The sequence below is a fragment of the Mauremys reevesii genome, linkage group 14 (genome assembly GCF_016161935.1).
Source record: "Mauremys reevesii isolate NIE-2019 linkage group 14, ASM1616193v1, whole genome shotgun sequence".
Taxonomy (NCBI): Eukaryota; Metazoa; Chordata; order Testudines; family Geoemydidae; genus Mauremys; species Mauremys reevesii.
The window spans coordinates 6834679-6842936 of NC_052636.1; the positions used below are offsets into that span (position 1 = coordinate 6834679).

Consider the following 8258-nt stretch of genomic DNA (forward strand, 5'->3'; position numbering starts at 1 on the left):
AAGCCCTCCATGGCGGAGCCTGCCACCGCTGCCGCGGCCCCGCCACCGGCCGCAGCGCCCCTCCCCGCTGTCCCCTCCACCAGCTCTGTGGGTGCCCTTCCCCTTGCCCCCAGAGCATACGCCCAGGTGGCGGCGGCCCCCCGCCTGCCGCTACGTCATCTCCCTCGACCGCCGACTCCGGTACCATCTACAGCATCCGCTGCCTCCTGGTGCCTGCCTCGCCCCACGTGGAGACCTACGTGCGGGCATTGGCGAGGGTGGTGGGGCCCACGGCCATCGTGGCGGCCTCCAAAATGTACGGCAAGGTGGCCTTCTTCCTTGCCTCAGAGGCCGCCGCCCAGGAGGTGATGGAGAAGGTCGTGGCAGTGGGGGGGCGTGTTCGTCCCCCTAGAACAGCTGGAGGACCTGGGTGTCCTTGTGGTCCTGACCTCCATCCCTCCCTTCCTGCCCAATGTCGCCCTGTTACCCGCCCTCTCTACTTTGGGGAAGCCCATCTCCGTGGTGAGCCCTCTCCCCTTGGGCTGCAAAGACCCCGCCCTCTGTCACGTCCTCTCGTTCCGCCGGCAGGTGCAGCTTCAACTGCTGCCGGTGCGTGGCAGAAGGCACTCGAGGGTCTTTCCTGGTCCCCTATCAGGGGGCCCATTACCGGGTGCATTACTCCACGGGGGAGGCCCGGTGTTACCTCTGCCAGGCGACGGGGCACGTTCGGAGGGACTGCCCTTTGGCCCGGCACGGAGGAGCACCCAGGACCCCTGAGCTCCGGCAGGGTGCCGGCCCCGTCATCGCCGGCACCCCCTGCCCGCCCTGTGCCCAGAGCCACCCCTCCTCCTCCTCAGCCCACCACTGCTCCTGCGTCTGTTGCCTGCACTCTGGCGGGGCCTGTGGAGGAGGGTGCGGCAGGGGTACTGCCGGGTGTGGGAGGGGGCTTTCCCCAGGGGGACTCTTCCCACCCTCCTGCTGTCCCACCTGTGCCTCTCCGAGCCCCCGAACCATCATCCCTGCCCCCTGACCCAACCCCTGTCGACCAACCCGCAGGCGATGCCATGGAGGGCTGGACCCGAGTACAGGGTAAGCGGGGCAAGCGGCAGGCTCGGGCTCCGCTCGTGCCACCGGACACGGAAGCCCCCCGCAAGACCAGAAAGGGGGCTGCAGACACCGAGCCTTCCACCTTGCCCACGGGGTCGGCCCATCTGCCAGTGCCGGCTGGGGAAGATGTGGCAGCACCGGAAGGTACCACCATCCCTCCTCCGCAGTCCCTCCCTGCGGAGGCCTCCGATGAGGCCCCCCTGTTCCCTTGCCGCCTGTGCCCCCTGCAACGCCCAATGTGAGCGCTGCCTCGGGCGCGAGTGGGGGAGGACCCTGGGGTGGTGGGGGGTGAGCTCCCTTCTATCTTTGAGGAGATTGAGGCCCTGGGTCTGACCCCGGTCACCCTGGGGGAGGACGACATCCTGCCAGCAGGCCTCGACCTGGCCGACCTCACCCCAGCTCCCCTTCCCCGAGCTCCAGCGTCCCTCCTGCTGCGCCCGCTCCCGCCTCCAAGGGTCCCCTGGAATCCTCAACCTGCCCAGCTGTGGACGGCACCCTGCTGATGGGCGCCGAACCTGTCGAGGCGACGGCCGGTGCTTTGTGGCTGGGACCCGAGCTACCAGGGGTGTCCCTCGTTGGTGCGGGGGGACCGTGTTCCTTCCCGGGCGGGGGCCCCACCAAAGGTTCTACATCTCCTGATGCCGCGGCTCTGACACCTGCCATTGAGCCTGGGCCCAGCGTCACTGGCCAGGGGCAGGACATTAGCCCAGCGAGGGAGGGGTGTGGCAGTGACATCACAAAGGCCTTTTGCAGGACCTCAGCCTATTGGTCCAAGGTGGTGGGGAGGTGGTGACCTCACAGAGAGATGCTGACATCAGCCAGGCAGGACAGGGGCGAGGGGCCAGGGAAACCTCAGAGACCCCTGTGGCTTTGCGCCAGCAAGTCTCCTTCTCCAGGTCTCTCTTTGAGGACTGAGAGAGTATTCGGGTTCACGGACGTGAGCGCCAGGAGGAACCTCTTTCGAGTTTTCTCCTTCCCTTTTAGTGATTTTACTAGAAAACAGCCGTCCCTGTTTAGAAGGTAAGAGCCTCCTGGAGGTTTGAAACCTGTTCAGTCTGATCCATCTGGTGAGAGTTGAATTCTAGGCATGGAAAACACGAGCTTAAGGAGGCAGAATTTTATTGCACACCTGGGATTTTGTCCCTTAGAATCACTGGGGACATTGGGGTTTGTCCTTTTTGTTTCACCTTTTCCTCCCTCCCTCCTTTCTCTTCGTCTCTTGCTTCTTTTGTACTTTCTCCTGTTCCCCTCCCAACACCGGTAGGTATGTGTGTGTGTGTGTGTTGTGGGGGAGGGCTCTGCAGCTCTGTATCTATTGGGTTTCCGGGAAACGGGGCGGGCGGAAGCCCGCCCCATGCTAACGGATCCCCCCCCCCAGCCTAAGGGGAGGTTCAACAGGGCATCAGAAACCCACTAATTGGGGGGACAACTAATAAAAGAACAGGGACAGGAGTGCGGTCAAAGGGTCATAAGAAGGGATCCTGGCGGGGACACCGAGCAGAGAACCCCGGACAGCGCCCACAGCCCCTCGAAGGCATCAAGGGAGCCAGCGGATGCCGCCCAGAGGAACTCCGCCCGGAGACGGGAACGGACTAAGGATCGGAAACAAGCCCCACAGTCGCAGGAGTCCCCATTGGCCAACTGCCTCTCCCTGGTCACGTAGATGGCCATTTTTGCCAGGGCGAGGAGGAGGTTGACCAGGAGGTCTCACGACTTTGTGGGGCCACGGATAGGAGTGCGTGGAGAAGGAGGTGAGGGAAAATCACAGCCAGAAACGCAACAGGAAATTGGAGAGGAGCCAGTATAGGGGCTGTGTTGGGGGTTACCTGCTCCTGCCCTTTGGGGCTTAAAACAGGCCAGGAGAGGGCTGGGGCTGGGGCAAGGAGCCTGGGCTGATTGGGGGAAGCAGGCTCAGCGGGGGCCAAACCCCAATCAGGCCCAGCTGGCCCCTATAAGAGGCTGTGAGCCAGGAGCCCAGTCAGTCTCCTTCTGCTTGTAGCGAGAGAAGGACCTGGCTGCAGGGGCTGGACAGAGGGTACTTGAGTGAAGCAGGGCTGGGGAAGGCAGAGGAGCTGGGAGCTCCAGCCTGGAAAGCCCCAGGCTGCAGCCTAGCAAAAGGCTAATAGGTCCTGGGGGTTGCAGAGGGCAGCCCAGGGGTAGGCCAAGGCAGCAGGTCCAAACCCTCCTTGCCAGTGATGCGTGGCTGATACTGCAGTCTGCCCCAGGGTGCAGGGCTAGACAATGACTGGCAGTAGCCTGGTACTGAGATGAGGTGGGGATAGTGGTTGGGGGTTCCCCTGGCAAGGGGAGACCCTGAGAGAAAGGGGTGACTGCCAGGAGGCAGCATTTCAGATAAAGGGGCACCGGGTCTTGGGAGAGACATAGGGGTAAAAAGCACAAGTGTATCATCAGCCTGCAGAGTGTGCTCCAGAGCTGGGAGAGCTAATTCCTGGAAGTCAGCAGCAGGAGGTGCCACAGGGGTGAATCTGCTCCTATCCAGGCTGAACTAGTGCTCGGGCAGTGATCCCCACCAGTGACCTGGGCCATCCTTTGGGCTCTCTGGTGAGAACCCTCAGCCTCCCATCCTCAGTCTCTACCCTGATTGGCTGAGCAGGGGGTTATTGACAAGGAGGAGACTCAGGTCCTTGTTGGTCTCTTTTAAGACCAAGGAAATAAGTCAGAACCAGTTCTAGGTTTGATGAATTTTGCTGCTTCTCTGCATTAATGGTCTCTGGGCAGTTCATGATTCTCTCTGACATTGCAGTTCTCCTCAGATACTTGCAGAATAATTACTGTGCACTGTTGGTCTGGAGCTCATCTGAGAGCACATTATTCAGGTCATTCAATGTCTGAAATTCAAGATCCGATGGTTAGTTTGAAAATCAGGGCTCTTGGGTCCTATTCCCAACTCTGCCACTGATTGGCTGTGTGACCTCAGACAACTCAATTCTCCTTTCTCAGCCTCAGGTTCTCTCTCTTTCGAGTAGGGATAATAATGATCTGCTCCTACCTAGCTCAACACACTCACTCTTCCCCAAGACACACACACTGTCTCTCCCACATACAAACAGTCTCTACCCTGCCACGCACACCGCAGTTGAAAAGCAGCTGGTAATCTAGTAAGATGCCCGTGGAATGGTGGGATAGAGAAACCTGCATCATGTGATGCTGTACCAGCCCGTGAGGCATTGCAAACCCTTCCCAAAACACCCTGCAGCCAGTTGCACAGTGGGATAGTTACCCACAGTGCATTGCTTTCTGTTGCCATTCAAGAACTGCTAGCATGGATGTGCTCTGGGGACACAAGGGGCATAGGGAGGACGTTCAATAGCTGTTTAGTTAAAACATTTTAACTAAAGCAGCAATGCCGGGGGGTTGGTGGCTCCTTTCTTTCCTCACCCTGGAGTAAACTCAGCTTTTTATTCCATTCTTGATACTTCATGGAATAACAACAGACGACCGAAGAAAGATGTGGACAGGGTGGGTCTCGGGAGGGGCAGAGAGTTTTGAGCGGTGGGCAGAGCAGGTCTCGGAGGTGGGGGCAGTGGGCAGGGCAGGTCTCAAGGGAGAGGCAGAGAGGTGTGGGTGGTGGGCAGGGTGGGTTGCAGGGATGGGTCAGAGTGGTGGCGGCTGGTGGGCAGACCTTGTGGTACGGGGTGGAGAGGCACAAGCAGCAGACAGGAAGGCCTTGGGGGAGAGGACGAGCGAGCGAGAGGTGGCTGAGCCGTCCTCAGCCAAAGAGGAAGAGCGGGGGGTGGGAAGTGGCCAAACAGGAGCAAGGGGGGAGCACAGGTGGAGCCACAGAGAGAGGAGAAGGGTGGGGGGCAGTGCCATGGTCTGGGCACCAATGGGCCCCCCACTTCCAGGGAGCTTCCAGCGCTCACACCCAGCCTCCCCAAATGCAAGAGCCATGGGCCACCTATTCTCTTCATCTTCACTAACCAAGCCCCTCCCCAAGCTATGTTGATGGAAGAAGCCCTCCTGTTGGCACAGCGCTATCTGCACCGGGGTTAGGCTGATATAACTGCATTGCTTAGGGAGGTAAATTTTTTACACCCCTGAGTAATGTAGTTACACCGATCTAATTTTGTAGTGTAGACCTGTCCAAAGAACCTTGGAAGTAAAACTTCACCTGCTCCTCTGCTTTACTGAATCCAAACACCAGCAAAGCTTGTCAGGCCCAGATGGAGGTTGGCAGAGAGTCAGGTGTGTGCAGACATGATCTCTTCAGCAGCTGTAGGCACCATGGCTTAGCTGGCTAAAACCAGTGTTTTGTATACAGGAGATCCTGGGTTCAAGTTCCAGTGGTACCTTACTGAGTTGCTTTTGGGGCACCTGGTACTGGCTACTGTCAGAAGACAAGATTCAGAGCTGGATGGACCTTCGGTCTAGCCTAGTGCGGTTTTTCTTATGTTTTAAATTACACTCACAGGCACTGAGGATAGAGTTACTGAAAGTTTGGGAGTTAGGAGCTGATAGGTCAGTGGTCCAGTCCCCTCACAGACAAGCCCCTCCCTCTGGGACAGGGGCAGGGGAGGTCTGAGCTCTCTCTCCAAATGCTCATTGTGGCTGCCAGAATCTGTGGGCAGCTTGTTTAGTTTATGCTGAGGGTTGAGTCCTGTTTTGTGCACCGTGTCTGAGAATGAAAATCCTAAACCACCCTTTGAAATGACGAATGCAGCAGGACGTGTCATTGTCCCCGCCCCAGAGCAGACAGACCGATGGAGAAATGCCATGAGTCCAGGGTAATACTCCCCTGCGGTTTTACCATTTCCACTTGCTAAACCCCCTCCCAACCTTCTGGGCTCCTGGAGCAGGGGACTGAGCCTGAGCCGAGACACGGACACTGCAACTTTACAGCCCAAGCCGCATGACCCTGATTAACGTGACACGGGCCAGTTGTGGGTGTTTCATTGCACTGGAGACGTAGCCTAATGTTATGTCTGCACTGTGATTAAAACACCCAGGGCACCTGTCGCAAAGCCCGGGTCAGCTGACTCAGGGTTATGGGGCTTGAGCTGCAAGACTATAAAATTACAGGGCAGACAGATGGGTTTGAGCCCAACCTCTGAGACCCCACGAGGGGTGAGGGTTTCCGAACCCAGGCTTCAGTGTGAACACAAATATCTGCCCCACAGTTCTTAGCCTCTCAGCTTTAGCTTCATGAGCCCATGTCAGATGGCCCAGGCCAGCCATGCTGCCATCTTTATCCCAGGAGAGATGGACTCTAAGGGTACGTCTCCATTGCAATGTCAGCCCAGGGGTGGCTCGCTGTGCTCAAAGCAGCACCCTGGAAGCCCCATATTCACCAGTCTCATATAATGATGATACGGTTTGTACAAAGTCTGCCTGGTGAGGTGTCATTTCAAAAGTCTTGGTCTGTTGAACATTACTATTGTGTTGGATTGTGTGTGTAGCATTGGCTGGGAAGTTTTGCTCTGTGTGTGTTACTGAGATGAGGTTGGGAAATGCCCCCCACCAGCCTTTCAGGTGTGACAATAGAGGAGCCAGACCCGCTGCTGGCCCATTAAAGGGATCCACACTCCCAAAGACTATCCCAGGAACCGTGTACAATGCAGACTTCTCCGAGATAGCACAGCGACAATGGGCACTGCTTGACTCACATCCTAGCAAAGGGACTTCCTAGCACGTTGGAAGAAACTATGAAAGGGGGGGTAGAGACATCATGAGTTGCCCTCTCTCCCCCACAACTCAACACCTGTAAACACATCTGGAGGACAAACACTGAACTGAAATAATTCAGAAATCAGAAGAGAATAATAATAGTACATTCAAACCAAAGTCCCCAAACACACTAGTAGTGGTTTTTCAGCAGAAAATTTTCAGTTTGGGAATTTTGTTTTCTCAGTCAGACTTTGCCAAGGGAAGCAGAGGGAAAATGGTTGAGTTGTCTCCTTCAGAACAGCTTGGCCTAGACACTAGCTCTGGTTCACTGTTGTGGCCTTGCTCAGGTTGGGGGTATTTTAATTATTTGGGGAGGTCCCAGGGTGTTTGGGGGAGATTAAGAGGCTGTTCCCTTTTGAGATAAAAACTAAGAAATGCAGGACTAGAGAATTTTTTTAGAAATCTGGGATTTAGACATTTTATTTGAAGCAACAGGGGGAGGCAGCTGAGATTCTGAGAAAGGTTTTGTTTGATCTGTCATTGTACCAAGGGGGGAGATGGTTGTCTATAAAGGAGAGTGAAGAGTAAATGCAGCTGATGAGGATGGGGTTTGAACCCATGCGTGCAGAGCACAATAGGTTAGCAGTCCATCACCTTAACCACTCAGCTACCTCATCTGAGCAGCTAAGACAGGGACAGGAGGAGAAATCTAAGGCCGGCAGAGATAGGGACACTAATGAGTTTCTAAATACTAAGCGTAAGCAGGGTCTGAATGAGCTCCCCCCTCACATCTAGTGAGGAGCTGGGGAAAGACTTCAGGAACAGGCCGTGTTTGCATAGACACCCCTACTCTGCCTAGCTATGCAGCATGGTGGGGCCGCTTCCCCAAAATGACGAGTTTGGGATGGTGGTGGGTTACAAATCACTTTAGGATTGAGTGGAATGAAATGTTATTCTCCTCCCTGTACGAGTGAAGGGCAGCAGAACGTACCTAGGCCGTCCTGACGGAGGGGTGGGTGGGGGAGGAATCGCTTTCATTGGACTGCAGAGAAGTGATTGAGGACGTCACCCTAACCCAGTGGTCCCCAAACATTTCACACTGCGCCCTCGTATCCATGGCTGTGGCCCCTCGGAAGCCGCGGTCGAGAACCGGGGCTGGGAGTGGGGCCGGTGCTTGCTGGGGAGAGGGTGCGGACAGGGTAAGGGGTCGAGGCCGGGCTGGGAGCCAGGGGCCCAGGCTGAGGGTGGGGTTGGGGAAGAGCTGGGACAGAGTGGGGCTGAATGGGGCTCCCTCCCTGCCCTCCATGGGGGCTGGCTCAGGCCCTGAGGTGCCCCCATCAATCTTCCTCTGTGTCCCCCTAGAAGTCATGCCCCACATTTTGGGGACCACTGACCCCTACTCGCTCAGCAGGGGCTAGTGATGCCAAAGCCCAGGGAAAGGGAGAACAAGTGCCGGGGCCCCAGCACCGGAACCCTGCCCCCCCCCACACTTCTGTGTGTGGCTCCGCCCCCTTCCACACCTTCCACCCACGGCCCCACCCACTGTC

The 8258-nt window shown here is 57.0% G+C and overlaps 1 non-coding gene across 1 annotated transcript; it reads right to left on the bottom strand.

Annotated features, from left to right (window-relative positions):
* Window positions 1–7306: 7306 nt before the first annotated feature.
* Window positions 7307–7388, bottom strand: TRNAS-GCU. Its single transcript has one exon. It is a non-coding gene; the product is annotated as a tRNA-Ser (tRNA).
* Between the last annotated feature and the right edge of the window lie 870 nt (window positions 7389–8258).